General features: G+C 43.9%; 1 protein-coding gene across 7 annotated transcripts in view; it reads left to right on the top strand.

Annotated features, from left to right (window-relative positions):
* The window catches only part of ARPP21 (cAMP regulated phosphoprotein 21), a 468,982-nt gene that overhangs the window by 240,145 nt on the left and 210,902 nt on the right, over nt 1-17,935 (top strand). The window lies entirely within an intron of this gene.

The raw sequence follows: 17,935 nt of genomic DNA, 5'->3' as shown, positions 1-17,935 counted from the left end.
ATGCCTTGTTTCCAATTGATTTGTGGGTTCCATCTTTTTAGCCACGCTAGGCCCAGAACCAATGGCCATTCCATGCCAGGTGCCACTATAAAGGTAAGCCTTTCCTCGTGGCTTCCAATGCCTATATGTAGAGGCACGGTGGCCAGAGAAGCTGGCTCCCCTCCTGCTATTGACCCATCTAGTTGGCAGAAAGCAATGGGGGTTTTCAGCTTTCTTATGTTAATCCCTAACTTCCCTACTAAGGTTGGGCTGATCAAACAACGGGTGCATCCCGAATCCACTAGGGTGGGGATACTTATCTCCCTGTCCTGGTTTGGGATAAATAGTCTTAAGGGGAGGGTAAGCGGTTTAATTGGTTTGCTTACCAGTGGCTCATCATCTGGATTGCTTCCGAACGAGTGTGATTCCTCCTGTTCAGATGCCAGGGTTTCTTCCCCAAAGAGGGAAGGGGATGGGACTTCTACGGTCTCCCTGCTCCTCAGGGCAGTCTCCTTCCCACGCCGACCCGGTTTTCCAGGACCCTCCCCCGGTGGGTGGTTCCGGGCAGGTGTTTACGAACGACACTCTGCAGCTCGGTGCCCTTCTTTTCCACACTTGAAAGAGGCTGAAGATCTCGGGGAGAATGCGGTTTGTGGTTTGTGGGGCTCTTGCTTCCATTGGGGTGAGGATTTCTTCCATGCTCGCCCCGCTCGATACTGGTTTCTGGCCATATCGATCTCAGCTTCTTCGGCGGTGACATACCATTCATGTAGGTCATTCGGTGCCCCTTGGGCCACGCAGGCATTGTATAGATCATCACTCAGTCCATCCTTGAAACAGCTCACCAAAATATCTTCCGGCCAGTGCACACGATACGCGAGGTCCTGGAATTCTTCAGTATACTCTGCTACTGGCCGTCACCCCTGCCTCACCACCTTAATGTGGTCATGTGCTTTGCGATCTGCCAGTGGATCCTCGAACCGACGTCACAGGGCCATCATGAAATGGTCGAAATTCCGCAGTTCTGGTGCGTTGGCATTATGTAGGGTCACCATCCATCTGGCTGCGGCACCCTCTAGGGCTAGGGTCACAACTCGCACTCGGGAGCCTTGGGTTTGGAAATCACGCCCATACTCTTGCATGTAGGTGAGCACATGTGCCACAAAGAATCCTAATTGTTGCGGATTCCCATCAAACTTCACCCCAAGAGGGGGAGTTTCTCTTTCCAGCTGAGGAGCCCGGGGTTGGTTGGGAATGGGCGCCGGTGTGCGTGCTGCCTGGGGGGAGGGTTTGCTGGGTCTTCTCCCGCAGCTGCTGCACCATCTGCTCGATAGGCGGCCTCCAGGAGGGGGGGTGCCTCCCCCTGGCATCATCCATGACTGCTACCCTTTCAGTGCTCTTTGGTTGTTGTCCTGGCTCCCTTCGGATGTTAAGATTTTCCAAAGTCTCCATCACCAATTGGGTTATATGCCTCTTCAGATAGTCCTCCCTCAGGGGTGCTTTGGTCAGCCCCCCCGGTCAGTAAGGGCTTCTAGTTCCAGTTTCCATCCCGGTTTTCGGTTGCCACGGTTGAGGGTGACTCCTCTGGTTCTCTCATCCCAGCCATCTTTCTTCCCAATGCCAATTGACCAGCGGGGCTTTTCAGGATTCTCCAGGGTTACCTCATCCTCTCCGATGGGTTGCACGAGACAGGCATCCGACTGGGTGGTGGTTACTGTCTCTCCCCAGCAATCGGTTTCTCCCAGCTCTCTGCTTTGTTCAGACATGGTTTGCAAGGTCCCCTCAGTAGAGCAAAGATTGCTTCTCTGGGTTGACCATTTTGCAGATTGTGCTTTCTGTAAGGATCACCTCTCCTTCCAACTTAAGAAAGTACGAACTCTTGAAACGTAGTTGTTCAAAAGGATTCTTTTATTAAGCAGAAGTGAAAACCATCCAGCTAAAGCACAATCTGAATGCCCTTAGGCAAAGCAGTAGGATTAAAGTGGTAGAGACCCCTCCCTTTAGGTCAGAATGCAGATTTCAGCCAATACACAAGTGTGAAGATGTTTTCTTTACCATTTCCTTTGAGAACCCGAACAAACATGCATTCCCACCACTTCCCTTTAAAGTGAGACAACCCACATGGCTATCATATAAATTCCTGCAGGTAAAGGGAATCTCAGGCTTCCTTGGCGCCAGGATATAGGTTGTAAAATATCTGATGACACAGGCCATGCTAGTAAATCGAATCCAAGTCCCCCCTTCCTTCACTTGAATGGCAGTATCACTTTTAGGGATCTGACACAGTGGGTACCTTCTCTACCTAGCAAAAGTCCAACCTCACTGACCCAAGCCTTGTAATTCTGCCCTGACATCTTTAATTTTGACTCACCAGCCAGTGGAGCAACAGAAGGTGCCTGTTGAGGAATGCGCATTTGATGTGCTGGCTGTGGAAGTAAAGGCACTTGTTGCGCTGGAGGTGGACCAGGAATTGGCCCTGGTTGTATAGCTGGAGGCACCTGTGCATGCATTTGTGGTTGAGTTGCAATATTAACATGGCCTGCTGGAGACGCAGTCATTTGCCTTTGCTGCATTAAGCATTGTTGTGTTCCATCTAAAAGGACACCAGCACCACCAGGGGGTGCTGGAGATTGAACCTGTGGAGACACTTGTGGCATTGCAGCCTGAATCTCTGAGTGAGTTAAAGACATCTCTAATAGAGTCTTCTGCAATAATTGTAATTGCTCTCTCAAATTGCAATGCATTTCAGCTTTCTCTAGTAAATTACTTTCGCCAGCAGATGGTGCTGCAACTTTAGTTTCGGGCAGCTCAGCTCTTTCTGCATACGTGGCATTTGTAATTTGAGAATAGGAATGATCATGTGACATGTGCACAGCTCTCTGTTCTGATTGGCCTGACACAAAATCCACCAGGGTGTGTGTCTTTGGCTCCGAAGAAATAGGCAAAATGGCGCTTTTAGAGATTTTGAAAGCACTAGACTCTCTCTTATCTTGCTAAAACATAGATAAAGCCATTTTTCCCTGGGATAGCTCCTGTTCAAAAAACTTTATATGGTTATGATAGGCTTTTATAGTTTGCTCATCCAGGGCAAGCTGAGAGCTTCGAAGAGAATAATGAATTGTTTCTGTCTCTGCGTGGGGGTGAAAATGCTCGGCAGTTTGTAGAAACTTTGGCTTTGCACCAAGCATTTCAAAATCGGGATCTGGGAGGACAGTTTGAGAGCATGCATAATTGGAAGGGGGCATTACTGACCTCAGTCGTAGTGCTTCGCCTTTATCTTCCTTCTGAACCATTTGTAAGAGCATTTCATCCATTTCTTCTCCTCCCATGGCTCCCTCTAGCCGGGTGGCTGAGGCAAGCAGCTGGAAACTTGAAAACCTCCTTTCTGCCTCCTCTTCGTTGGAAAAATCAATCAAATCATTTATGAAGAGTGGTCTTAATTTCATTTTTCCTTTTTTCTTCTTTTTTGGCATCTTAGCAGACAATTAATCAGCGTTTCGCAGTTGCAAAAATAATCGTCTGGCTAAACTAGCCTAGAGGTCTAATTATCAAAGTAACAAGCAAGGAAAAGCCATAAATCAACCATCCTCTGCTACCATTGTCAGCGGCAATTAGCTCCGTTACCTTCCCGGGGTAATTGCTTGGATCGTGGCACTTTCCTTGTGTATACTCTTGAAAAATAAAACCGGAATACATCTTCTAATTAAACTCATATTTATTGTAAAGAAGAAAATAAAACATCTTACTAGTCTAAATAATTAAATTGTTACATTTTAATAAAGTTCCTACCGGCTACATCTCTGTAGCCGGACTTCTCTTGGCAAGAGAACAAAGAAAAGTGAAGAAGCAAGTGAAAGAATGCGGATATACATAGTTAGCTTACTGATAACAAAAATTGGCAAGCTACGGAAAGTCTGACAGTCCAGAAATAATGAGCTCTGCTGGTAAATACAAAAACGCAGTGACATTCTCTAACTTATTAGCAAATTTGTTTACCTGGGATACATCTTTTGCAATGAAACAAAGATCATCCACAAATGTTAATAGTTGGCAATTCCCACCTTTTAATTTTCAAGTGTATATGCAACTATCAGCCTTGCAACTCTTGAACCCAAGACCTTTCAATGCAGTATCTAAACATATATTCCAATTCTTGGCTGACTGCTTCAGCCCAAAAATGGTCTTGTTTAATTTATACACCATGTTATGCTTTTTACTTTCATACCCTGGTGCTTGAACCATGTAAATTTGTTCCTCTAATTCTGCATTGAGGAATGCAGTGGTTATGTCAAAATGCCAAATTTTATGGCCACCTGCCAAAGCTAGTGTCAGCCTTATGTTTCACTCTTTACTGTATGCGCGAATATCCCATCATAGTACACATTTTTCATTTATGAAAAACTTCGTGCCACTAACCTTGCTTTATTATTATACCTCATTATTGGGCAGTACTTTCTTCTTTTTATTAATTTTATTTTCCTTCATTTGATTGATAGCTTCATCTCCAATAGTGACACTCAATAAGTGTAGGGGAATTTTAACTATTTTATTTATTTAGAATTATGCAGGTGAGATGAGCAATGTAGAAATTAGACTAAATCAATCAATACATTTCAAATAATTATTCAGCCCATATCAATGAAATTAAAGATATAATATGTAAAAATAGTAAAACAGTTGAATAATCTTTCAAGATTCAAAACATAATCTCATAAAAATCACTAAGGCTCTCAGCTCTGTCTTAGGCCCGGTACTCTTCAATATATTCATAAAAATGGCGCTTTTAGATGAGGGAATTGAAGGGTAACTCATCAAATTTGCAGATGACACTAAACTGGTAGAAATAATCAACATCCCAGAAGACAAGCTCAGGATCCAAAAAGATCTTGACAAACTTGAACAACGGGCCCTATCCAACAAAATAAATTTCAATGTGGAGAAAAGCAAAGTTTTACATTTAGGCAGGTATAAAATCAAAGCTATAACTTCAGATTAGGCGAGATGTGGCTCAAAAACAGTAACTGAGAGGAACCTTGGAGTTCTAGTGGATGATCACTTGAATATGAGCCGGCAGTGTGCAGTCGCCATCAAAAAGGCTAATTTATTTATTTATTTATTTATTTTTATTTTTATATGCCGCCCTTCTCCGGAGACTCAGGGCGGCTTACAATGTGTTAAGCAATAGCCTTCATACTTTTGTATATTTTATACAAAGTCAACTTATTGCCCCCACAAACCGGGTCCTCATTTTACCCACTTTAGAAAGGATGGAAGGCTGAGTCGACCTTGAGCCTGGTGAGAATTGAACTCGCAGTAATTGCAGGCAGCTGGATGTTAAATGCTGCCTTAGTAGGAGGCATTAGCCTCCTACGCCACTCAGGCTCAATCCTGTGCTGTATAAACAGAGGCATAGAATCAAGATCACATAAAGTACTAGTACCACTTTATAAAACCCTAGTAAGACCACATCTGGAATACTGCAAACAATTTTGGTCACCCTACTACAAAAAAGGTGTTGAGACTTTGGAAAAAGTTCAGAGAAGAGAAATTAAGATGATCAAAGGCCTGGAGACTAAAACATACAAAGAATGACTGCAGTATTTGGGTTTGGCTATCTAAAGAAACGAAGAATTAGGGGTGACATGATAGCAATATTCCAGTATTTGAGGGGCTGCCAAGAAGAGGGAGTCAAATTATTCTCCAAAGCACCAGAGGGTAAGACAAGAAATAATGGTTGGAAATTGATCAAAGAGAGAAGCAACCTGAAATTAAGGAGAAACTTCTCAACATTGAGGACAACCAGTGGAACAGCTTCCTGCAGAAATCATGGGCACTCCATCACTGGATGTCTACACAGTCACTTATCTAAAATCATGTAGATTCTCCTGCTTGAGCAGGGGGCTGAGCTAGAAGACCTCTAAGGTCCCTTCCAGTTCATTCTATTCTAAGAAGATCTTAAGATTCACAATCAAGCTTTTGATGAAAGATTTTCATAGCCTCTGTTGGAGACATTCTATGATTAGAATACAGTGATCAGGAATTTTTCACCTGGCATAACAAAACATACATTCTCTGGCAGTCCGGCTGGGGATAGACTCCTCTATGCAGCATGGGACCGAGTCTGCTAAATTTGAATAGTTCCGCCCTCCTGGCCCGTGTTTCGACTTGGTCTATGCTGGATAGACATGTCTTCCAGCCTAGCCATCTCGCTATCGCTTTTTTTGGAGAATTTTTCTTTGATTCCACTGCCAGGCGTTGGGGCATTTTGCCTATACTGCCGCTAGCCGGAGGAGGCTAGCGATTGTTCAGGACTCGCCTTCTGGGGCCGGCAGATTGGACAACTTTACTGTGAGTTTTTGCATTCCGGCCAGCTCGCTTTAGGCGCCGTGTTCTCGCAGTGGCCATTTTAAGTCAGCATCGGCCTCTTTCAAAATGGCAGATGCCATGAGGCGCAAGGGCCCAGCTACGACTTCCACCTCAGGGCATCGCCGCCACTCTAGTGAACCCATGGAGGCTCCTTCGGGACAGCCCCCGCAGGCCAAAAAACCAGGGGCAAAAAGACCACCGCTCTCACAGCCATGCCTTCTTCTTCCAAGGAAGAGCAGTGCTGGCACAGGGCGTTTGAGAAGGCCTTTTCCAAGGCCCAGTTGCAGACCAGACCCGAGACCCCTCGGCCTGGGTTGTGTGTTCCCTCTGACACAAAGTCCCCTGTCCCCGCGGAAGATGATCACCTCTCCAGGGAACTGTCCCCAGACCAGCCAGCTCCTGAGGGACTGCCTCCCCCATCTGGAGCCCCATAAAGGAGCCTTTATTTCAAACGGTGTCTTGAGCCTCAGGCTCCCCAAGGCAACTCACCTGCTCCAGCCACCCAAGCGATCCCTACCCAGGAGGCATCTCTTCAGCTGCCAGAGGCCTTAGAGGTCATTCTAGCCAGGGCCATTAGGCAAAGCCTAGCCCAATGCCTGCAACAAGGGGGCTTGCCTGCGGAGACATCTGCCCTCCCGCAGCCTCTCCAACATACCAGGGACATGGAGGATTCCATGTCAGAGCATGAGCAGGCTGGTTCACCCACTTCAGTTGACCAGGGTTCCATATCAGAGACAGATGAGGCCCGGGAATCGGCCCTATCCGATGATGAGAGTTTGATTCCTGACCAATCTCCTTTCATAGGCCTTTTTCGGCCTCAGATTTTCCATTCTTTGCTTTTCAAGGCAATAGCAACCACAAGATTGGGGGAGGTCCTGTCAGCCTCGACAGCACACAGCTCCCTTGACCCAGCCTCAGCTTTATTTGCTGAGCCCACGATTGATCTGGAAACCATTCCGGCGCCTAAGCTTTTCATTGATGTTCTTCATTACCAATGGTCTCTTTCTGGGGCTGGGCCAACGGCATGGACAAATGTCTTTACAACTCAGCGGCCAACCTGTCAGATCTCCTGCAACCTCCAACCATTGATTCCCCCATAGTGGCTCTTTCCAATCCTGTTCACCCTACTGGACCCCCGGAGGACTCTCTCTGTCCGGAGGACAAGCGTGCCGAAAAGACACTAATCAAGGGTCATCAGGCAGTGGCCTGGTCAATCAGGGCCTCCACATCGGCTTCTTTTTTCAATCGAGCTGCTCTTCTTTGGCTCAAGCAGCTCTAGGATCGTATCCCCCACTCTGACACTAGGGCCCATCAAGACTTCAACAAGATCTCGGCAGCCCTAGAATACTCGGCCGACGCAATGCTAAACGCGACCAGATTTGCAGTCAAGGCGCTCGGCTCCTCTGTAACCTCGCGCCGTCTCCTGTGGCTCAGGAGTTGGCAAGCAGACATGAGCAAATGACAGCTGGCGTTGGCGCCATACTCCGCTGGTAGCCTGTTTGGTCCTCCCTTGGAACTCCTCCTTGTAGAAACGAGGGACAAGCACAAGATTCTTCCTTCGACCCACAGACGGGCGGACGCACGCTACTCCGCCTTCCCTTGGTACCAGTCCTTTCGGGCCTCCGACTCCAGCTCATACCAGTTTCGCTACCAGCATTCTGTCCCGCCCAGGTCCCAGCAACTTGGTTCTCATGTCAGATCAGGGGGCAAGTTTCCGCCCCGGCGGCCCTTTCGGGGCGGGAGGGGATGTTTCTCCAGGAGGGGTAGGTAGGCCCTCTTGGACCTTCCTATTGGTGGCTGTTTGTCTTTCTTTCATGACCAATGGCAGGCCTCGTCATCTCAGCCTGGGTTCTGTCCACTATCAAATTTGGCCTTTATTTGGAATTCCACTCCCTCCCCCAACTGTTTTCCTCACGTGCCCTGTTTCTCAGGATATGGCCAAGCAGGCTCTGGTCTCCTCGGCCATTGAGCATCTCCTCACGATCAGAGCCATTCAAAGGGTTCCCCCGGAGCAACGGGGTCGGGGTTTTTACTCCCGCCTGTTTATCATCAGGAAATCCTCAGGGGGGTGGAGGGCCATCCTAGACCCCAAGGCCTTGAACCGGTACATAATCTATCACCGGTTCAAGATGCACACTTTCTTTTCTATCTTGGAGTGTGTTAGGCCGGGGGATTTTATCTCTTCCATTGATTTGACGGCCAATTCCTCCACTTTCACTACAAGGGGGAACATTTCCAATACAGGGCCCTTTGGCCTTTCCTCAGCCCCTAGGGTATTTACAACGTTTATGGCCACCCTGATAGGGCATATTCGTTCGATCCCCATCCGACTTCAATTTTATTTAGATGATAGATCCTCTCATCTTCCCTCCCGGCTGCCCATCGGGACCTGTCTACGGTTCTTTCTCTCATTCAAAGTCACGGGTTCTCTATTAATTGGTCTAAAAGTCACCTCTCCCCGTCCACCCACATCCTGCATTTGGGGGCGGACATTGACACAGGGTGCTCCTTGGTGTCTCTCTCTCCTGATTGTCAAGACAGTCTTCGGGCCCTAGCGAACCAATGTAAATTGGAAGGTTTGGCCTCAATCCTGAAACTGTCTCACTTGTTAGGCAAAATGGTGTCCACATTCGGCATTGTCCCCTGGTCTTGCTTACACAGCAGGGAGCTGCAGTGGTTCCTCCTACCACACCAATGGACCGGACAAAGCACGTCGATGACTCGCCTGAGATTGCCTCAGTCTGTCATCTCATCTCTCTGGTGGTGGACATCGGACGCCATATCGAAGGGCAGCTGTTACAGAGAACCTCTTCGCCTCTCACTCACGACAGATGCCAGCCTCTCCGGTTGGGGTGCCCACCTGCAACATCACATGGCTCAAGGTCAGCGGTCCGCTCAGGAACGACATTGGCCCAGACAGTCTTGGTATGCAGACTTGATCTCCCTATTGGTCACCAACCATTGGCGCATCCTGGACTCCAAGATGGTCCTCACCCAGGGGGATCTACCCCCTTGGATCCCACTTGGCTCCAGCTAACCACTTGGAGGTTGAGTGGCACCTCTTAGCGGCGGCCTGCATCCCCTCCCGGGTTATTTCCACCATCCAGGCCGCGCACTGGTCATCAACGAACCGCATTTACGAGGCCACGTGGAATTCCTTCTCATCCTGGTGCAGGCATTCCAATGTTGATCCTATGTCCGCCTCGGTCATTCATGTCCTGTCCTTCCTTCAATACGGTTTTGAGGCAGGTTTGGCCCTGAACACTCTCCGCCGCCAACTAGCAGCTCTCACTTCGGTCCTGTCCTGCGGCTCGCTGGATTCTCTCTCTCTTCACCCATTCATTCGTAATTTCCTATGAGGGGCCACTAACCTGCGCCCACCTATCATCCATCAATTCCCTACCTGGAATCTTAACAAGGTTCTCAATGCGCTGACTTCGTCACCATTCAAGCCCCTCCGCTAGGTGTCTTTGCACTTCCTGTCGTTCAAAGTATCCTTCCTCCTTGCGATCACTTCAGCTTGTCGCATTTCAGAATTGGCAGCTCTCTCAATCCGCCGGGACCTGTATATCTTCCATAATGACAGGGTTCTCCTTCACTTTGATCCGGCTTTCCTCCCTAAGGTCAATTCCCTCTTCCACCGAGCGTAGGAGCTGGTTCTCCCAGATTTTTGCCCACAACCAGTACATAGACTGGAGCATTCTTGGCACTCCCTCGATGTTCGCAGGGCCTTGAAAATTTACATCTCCAGGATGGCTCCTGTCTGCAAAACAGAAGCACACTTCATTTCTTTCCAACCGGAATCAGTCGTTGCCCGCATCAAAGGTCCTATCCTGGGCCGCTGGCTCAGGGCTACCATAGCAACGGCCTACCAACAACTGAAGCTCCCGGTGCCCCACCACATCACGGCTCACTTGACCAGGAGTGCGGCCACATCGGCAGCGTGGGCGACTCAGGCTCCCCTGGAAGAAGTCTGCCAGGCGGCCACATGGATTATGATCTCGTCATTCATCCTGCACTATCGAGTGGACACGTTTGCATCGGCGGACGCGGCCTTTGGCCATCGGGTCCTGCAGGCAGTGCATCGCTCTTAACAGCTTTCCGGGCTGGAGCTATCCCTCCCTGGAGGACATGCAGCTTTGATATGACCCGAGTCTGACTGCCATTTCCCTCCTTTCCGGAGAATGGACGTTGATCTTACCTGATACGTCCTTTCTTGATCAGGAGGAAATGGCAGTCAGCCCCACCCTTCTGGGTCTGGCCCGGGGGGTTTGGCGGGGTGGGTGGATATTAATTCTTGTTACAGGAAGACATGTCAGTCTGCGTCAGCGCCCTCGCCGAAACACTGGGCCAGGAGGGTGGAGCTATTCAAATTTAGCAGACTCGGTCACATGCTGCATAGAGGAATCTATCCCCAGCCTGACTGCCGTTTCCTCCTGATCGAGAAAGGACGTATCAGGTAAGACCAACGTCCATTTTCCACTAGAAGTTAACAGTAATTATTTGATAGACTTAGTATATTCAGGTAAAATCACTCCCACACACACCAATATTGAACAAATCCTAAAATCATCTGGGCAGCATATAAATTTAATAAATTATCATAATCATTATTGTCATCAGTTCTGCTTCGTTAAGAGGACCTTGGATGTAAAAAAGAAAGTTCTTCCTTAGATCACCAAATTCTCAAAGACTAGTTGAGAAAGTTGCTAATGCTTCTATAATGTTTAGTTCACAGCGTGGAAATGGCGATTGATTGACAGAAAAACACACGATTCAACTAATAGAAATTCCACATAACATAGCCACTTAAGAACAGTTCATTATTATATTAAAAATTATACAAATTAATGCAAAGTTAAAATGGAAGCAATTACTAAAAATATTTTGGAGCTGCTGCCAATTAAAATAGGCACTACCAAACTAGATGAGCCAAAGACACATCGGGGAATAAGGTAACTTCACTGATTCACAAAGAACTCTCTCTCTCCCTTCCCAAATAAATATAATTTTGTGTGACAGCTGATATGTTACATAGCCTAATTTAGTAATTCACAGGAAATTTTAGGAGTGAGGCAATACTCATTCTCATGCATTGCTAGTTTAGCTGAACATTTATTTTTTCCAGCTGACAGTTACTTAAATGCAGTTTTTAGCTACTCAATTTATATTTCCCCCTGGATTTTTTCTATGCTCAGCTAAATAGAATCAATCCATTTAGAGATGACAGACGAAGTAAATCAATTGAAGAAACAGAATAAGAATATCAGAGGTGAGGAGAAAATACTTGCACAAGATGTGAATAGTTGTTTTAATTGCCTCTTCAGAGCTATAGTTTATCAGAGTCAGCCAGAATCATTCCTCTCTGACTCTGGTAAAGATTGCACTTTGTGGCAGCAGGCTGTGGAGGAAGATGATTTGAACCAAAAGATATCCATCTTGATTTTGTTTGCAGTGTGTGCTGTTGTTTGTATTTAGAATGGGCATTTTTAATTTTTAAATAAAAATGGGGAGCCAGTTTGGATTATTGGTTAAGGCATCAGTCTAGAAACCAAGAGACTGTAACTCTAATCCCACTTTAGCCATGAAAACCAGCTGGATGACCCTGATTCAGCTCAATCCAGGTGGATTGAAATTAATCCACAAGGTTGTGGGGAAAACAGAAAGGGGAAGCTGTGTTGGGTATATTTGCTGCCTTGAGTTATTTGTAAAAATAATAAAGGCATGATAAAAATAAAACAATGTTTACAGGAAATATGAGGTAAAATTATGTTTCCTTTAATTGTCAATTTTGGTTGGTTTGATAAGTCATTGCTGATGTATGGCATAGGTATAAAAACTATCATGCAGTGAATATGGCTGGTGATACAATATCCCAAAGATGTTTGATATAATTTTTTCTTAGATTTGACCAAAAAACAGGAAAATGCATCTTGTTTTAAATAGATTTAAAAGACAAAAACATTTAGAGGACAAAACAGAAGTCTTTGTTTTATTTTTTATATTTTTTAAAAAAAATATTTTATTTATTTTATTTTTTATTTTATTTCCACCTTTATTATTTTTACAAGTTAACACAAAATGGTGAATATACCTAATACTCCTTCCTTCTCCTATTTTCCCCACAATAACAACCCTTTGAGATGCGTTGGGTTGAGAGAGAATGGCTGGCCTAAGGTCACCCAGTGGATTTTCACACCTGAGGCAGGCCTAAAACTGTGGGGTGATTCTGCCATCAAATTTAAGTGCTATGCTCATGAATGTTTAGGGACCACCAAAATGGAGTTGAAAACTGTAATCTTCAAACTGACACCTCTGATTTAAAAGGAAGCTTGTTTATTTTTTTATTTAGATTTATTTGTATATAAGTAGAGTTTATCAGACTCAACAGCAGGCATATTAGCTCTGATTGCCTGTGTGAGTACAATAGTAAGGTGACCAGACGTCCCGCTTTGGCGGGACAGTCCCGATTTTTAGCAATTTGTCCTGCGTCCCGCGGCGTTTCAAAAAAGTCCCGATTTTTCATTCTGCCTCCTGAGTCCCGCTGCCTCTTGAGCCCCAGCTGATGGCTAGAAGAAAAAAAAACTGTTTAAACTCTTGCCTGGGGCTTCAAAGGGCCGCCCTACAGGCAATCAGTGTAAAGAGTTCCTGAAGCAGTTTTTTTTTCCCCTAGCTAAGCTGCAGAAACGAAAACGAAACCAGGATCTTTGGTGCAACGTGACAAAATGAGGCAGAGAGAGATTTATTTTTATTTTTATTTTTCCTCCCCAAAAAAGGTAGGTGAAAAACTGCAAACAATGGGAAATTTAGGAGGAGAGTTCAAGATTTTAAAACACAAAAGAAAAAAAAGCGGTATTTAACTAGGGAATTGTAATAATTGAGATACTATTAATTGTATATTGTGTTGAAAGCAGAAATGGTTAGGTTGTGGTTCAGAGGAATATATGGGGAAAATTATTTGGTTTATTATTATTGGTAAATATAATTAATTGATTTGTAAGAAATTGGATTGCATGGAAATAATTGGAATATTCATGTTCATATTGATTAATATACAAAAAAGATAGTTTTATAACTAATTGATTTATATTAAAATGTTGAATTTGTATTAAACAACTGTATTACATAATTACATAATTAAACAATGTGAGGATGGATATAAAAATAGATGACAATGGAAAGGGGTATAATATAGAATAGAAGGGAAAAATTGAATTTGATTAAGATTAGAGATGAGGATGAAGGGTAATATTGGTTTTTTTAAAACAATAGATGAGGAATAAATATGGCAAAAAGGAAATATAGAAATTGTAAATTTAATTGAAGTGACTAAACACTGTTTAAATTTGTGAACCGGCCAAATTCTCTGTTCAAAGAAAATAAATTGTATGTTTGTATGTGTGTTTCTAATTACTGCTATTTATTCATATTTGTTCTCTCTCCCTCTCTATTGCTGTATCCTTTTATCCATATGGACTACTCAGAGGGCTGAAAAAGTTATTTCTGTCTGGTCCTCGCACTTTTGACCAGTCCTCGAACTTACGACTGTCCTCACATTTTACGTTTTTGCCCTATCTTGTCACCATGGTGAAGAGAAGCAGTTGTGAAATGAGTGACATGGTTGTTAAGAATACTGCATGGGCATAAATGTGAGGATGGTCATAAGTGTGAGGACCAGTCAAAAGTGTGAGGACCTGTCAGAAATGACTTTTCAGCCCTCTGAGTAGTCCCTATACACATAGCCATGGCCACCCGGTCACATGACCAGCTAGCCATGCCCACCCAGTCACATGGCCTCCAAGCCACGCCCACACAATAAGTCACGCCCACAATGGTGTCCTTCTTACCAATGTTAAAATCTGTTCACCTTACCCTATACACATAGCCATGGCCACCCGGTCACATGACCAGCTAGCCATGCCCACCCAGTCACATGACCAGCTAGCCACGCCCACCCAGTCACATGACCAGCTAGCCACGCCCACAAAATAAGCCACGCCCACAATGTCCCTCTTTACCAATGTTAAAATCTGGTCACCTTATACAATAGGGATTTTTAAAGGATGTGGGTTTTTTTTAAAAAACTAAACATGCTTATTCTCATTTTTCCAACAACAGAGTGAGAAAAAAAATAGCAAATTTTTGCAGATTTTTAAAATATAGTAATTAATTAATAGGATATTAATAAAACAAAATTTTTCCAGCAAGACTAGAATATTCACCAGTAAAGAGAAAGGATAGTTCTATAATTACCCTCACTATGCTGTAAGATAAGTCTCATCCTTTTTATTCCTGTGATCTAGAAAACAGGAGCCATGCCTGCCATCTACATTGTTTGGCTGATAACTATGAGCCTTCTGTTTTGAAACCATCTTCAACTATAAAATATTTGTTGGCTAAATTAAGATGAATTTATATGCGGGAGGTTTAGCCACATAAAAGTGGTACAGACTTTTTAAAAAAAATTAGGAAACATCTTCAACTCATTTTACCCATGATGAATATGAGTCAGTCAGTACTACTATGTACTACATAGTAGTCAGCCCTACTATGGAAGAAGCCTTGCCATTCTAGTTAAAAAATCCTTGATTTTAAGTTGCACTGCTTAGCTTTATCTGTATGCATTGCAGCATTCTACAGTGTCAGGTGGGCTGAAGTTCCATAAATCTCAGCAAATGGCCATACAGGCTGTGAAATATAGGATTGGTAGTCTAATACACCTGCAGGATATCAAGTAAGAAAAGTTGGATATTGGGAGTAATTATTACCTAATCCTTTCACAAAATAATGCATATATATTTTCCCCTAAGATGTACATTTTGTTAGGAAATGCCTATTGCCTAACTGGTTGGGTTGGCAATATATAAAAGCCATCAATGTATGTTTGCAGTCAAAATGTAATGTAATGCTGTATTGCATCATACTGTGTTCTGATTGGCTAGCTACAGAGTGTCCTTAAGAGGAAGCTTGAATCATGGCTTATTGTCCTTATTACATTATTATTACTACCTCTGCTCCTCTCTGCCTGTTCTCTCTGCATGATCACTGCTTGATCATTGCAACTTGTTGTTTTCTACTGTTTTACTGATTGTTTTACTGATGTACTTGTTCCTGTTTGCAACTCCAAAAAGAACTGTTTTATTGCATATGACTACAACAACTGGTAAGAAGACTTTGTTCTTGGAATATCCCTGGATTGACAAATTAACTATCTTTATCTGTGTATGACCTGGATTGTTGATCGGACTTTGCTTTGCTTTTTCCTAAAAGTAAATAAATATCACAACTCAGTGTGTCTGTATTGACAGTGCTTATTCATAATCACTCTCAGCCGTTTCTCATGTGCACAACCTTGCTACTCAAGGGTTACTCTGTGCATATTCCTTAACACATTTTCTGCTCACAATCTTAATAGTGGAACAAAGGAGAAGACAGAGGAACAATACTGGAGCAGAGGCTTCCTTTTCAACCCCCTAAAGTGGTCCCTAGGTCTTGTCTGAGTAGCAAGAGATAAAAATTAAACCTACAACCAGTGGTGGGTTGCCCCCGGTTCGCACCGGTTCTATAGAACCAGTAGTAAAACCGGTGGGAGGCTCTATCCTGTCGTCATCAAAATGCTTCTGCGCATGCGCAGAAACTTCTGCGCTTGCACAGAAGAGCGCATGTGCACACGAGCAAAGTGAATGCGTGTGCATAGCCCCATTACAAACCGGGAGTAAAGGTAAGTAGAACCCACCCCTGCCTACAACCCTTCCTCATCTGGCAGATGAAAAGGGCCATTTAATGAGATTTTATCCTACTATACATACTTCAAGAAGGGTGACTCATATCACCATCATTTTTGTATAACTTTACATTTGCATATTAAAATTTAGAGTTAAAACTCTGAACTGCTTCTCAGATGATCTATTCTTTTCAGTGATGTACATCCAAATATAATACAAGTGTCCCAGATGACATTTCATTTTAATAGATATATAGAAGAAATTTTATAGAACAATCATTTGATTATTTTTAGTAGAAGCCTTTAACGAATGCTTAAATCAATATCTTTTTTATTGAATAATTAACTAAAATTTTAAAGAATAGTGATTCAATTCTCAGTACAGCAGCTATGTTAGAGAAATCTAAAAATCTTCAAAATGATTTTAATGAAAAGTAGCTATAAAAATGCCTACTAAGAGATGTTGCTGATTAACAATTTCCCTTGTCTTGTATCTCTTCCTCACATTCTGATGTTACTAACTATGTAGCACTGGATATAATTTCTTAGACTTTCTGATGTTATTGTTCAGTAACCTGTTTTACTTTCTATAGTTAAAGAATGTTTGCAATTGTAGCAATTAAGAAGGTAACTAAAGAGCCTTGTTATATTGCTAAAATAAGAGACTATTTACCATAAAGAAGTTGGAAGAAAACAAAAAAAGCACAACTGTACTTGATCATTGCAGTGGTGTTCACTTTTGAGTTTTGACAGATAAAATTGCTGGTACAAGTTTCTTCTGAGATACTTCTGAATTATTTATTCATTCCAGCTGAACTGCTGTATTGGTGATGCAATCCTTTACATATCTATTTAAAAACATACATTCTACTTAATGCAATAGGCTTACTCTCAAGTAAGGAGAAAATAACTGCATTTTTTATTTACTTTTCATTTTTAAGAAGAAAAAGATTGTCTATTGGATTGAAAAGAGAAAAAAGGATGTGGCTGACTTTATTCATTAAAATTAACAGGCTGACTCTTAAAGCAGACTTACTTCAAAAGGTTTTCATAGAAATCTGAAAAGGGCAGACTGCTTTTATTATTATTGTTGTTGTTGTTGTTGTTGTTGTTGTTGTTGTTATTAATTTTGTATACCGCCCTTCTCCCAAAGGACTCGGGGCGGTGAACAGCCAGCAGATAAAATACAGAAAATACAAAAATTAAAACAATATTAAAAACCAATTAAATTAATTTGGCCCACAGTTAAAACACCCCATATTAAAAAACCCATAATTTAGCAATTTAAAATTTAAACAATTTTAAAAATATGGTCAGGTCAGCCCAGCTTGATGAAACAAAAACGTCTTTAAGGCAGGGCGGAAAGTGCGCAGATCCGGGATCTGCCGTATCTCCGGGGGCAACTCATTCCAGAGGGTCTCTGGACAAGGCTCTCCCCCTGGGGCCGCCAGCCAACATTGTTTGGCCGACAGAACCCTGAGGAGCCCCTCTCTGTGGGAGCGTACTGGTCGGTGGGAGGCTACTGGCAACAGAAGGCGGTCTCGTAAATACCTGGGCCCTAAGCCATGGAGCACTCTAAAGGTGGTAACCAATACCTTGAAGCGCACCCGGAAGACCACTGGCAACCAGTGCAGCTCGCGCAGGAGAGGTGTTACATGGGAGCGTCGAGTCGCCCCCATCACCACCTGCGCGGCCGCATTCTGGACCAGTTGGAGCCTCTGGGTGTTCCTCAAGGGGAGCCCCATGTAGAGAGCATTACAGTAGTCCAAGCGGGACGTAATGAGGGCATGAGTGACCATGCCTAAGGCATCCCAATCCAGAAAGGGACACAGCTGGTGGATCAGGCGAACCTGATAAAAAGCCCCC

The sequence above is a fragment of the Pantherophis guttatus genome, chromosome 4 (genome assembly GCF_059756535.1).
Source record: "Pantherophis guttatus breed Tessera chromosome 4, ASM5975653v1, whole genome shotgun sequence".
Classification (NCBI taxonomy): Eukaryota; Metazoa; Chordata; class Lepidosauria; order Squamata; family Colubridae; genus Pantherophis; species Pantherophis guttatus.
This window is presented reverse-complemented; position numbering and strand designations above follow the sequence as displayed.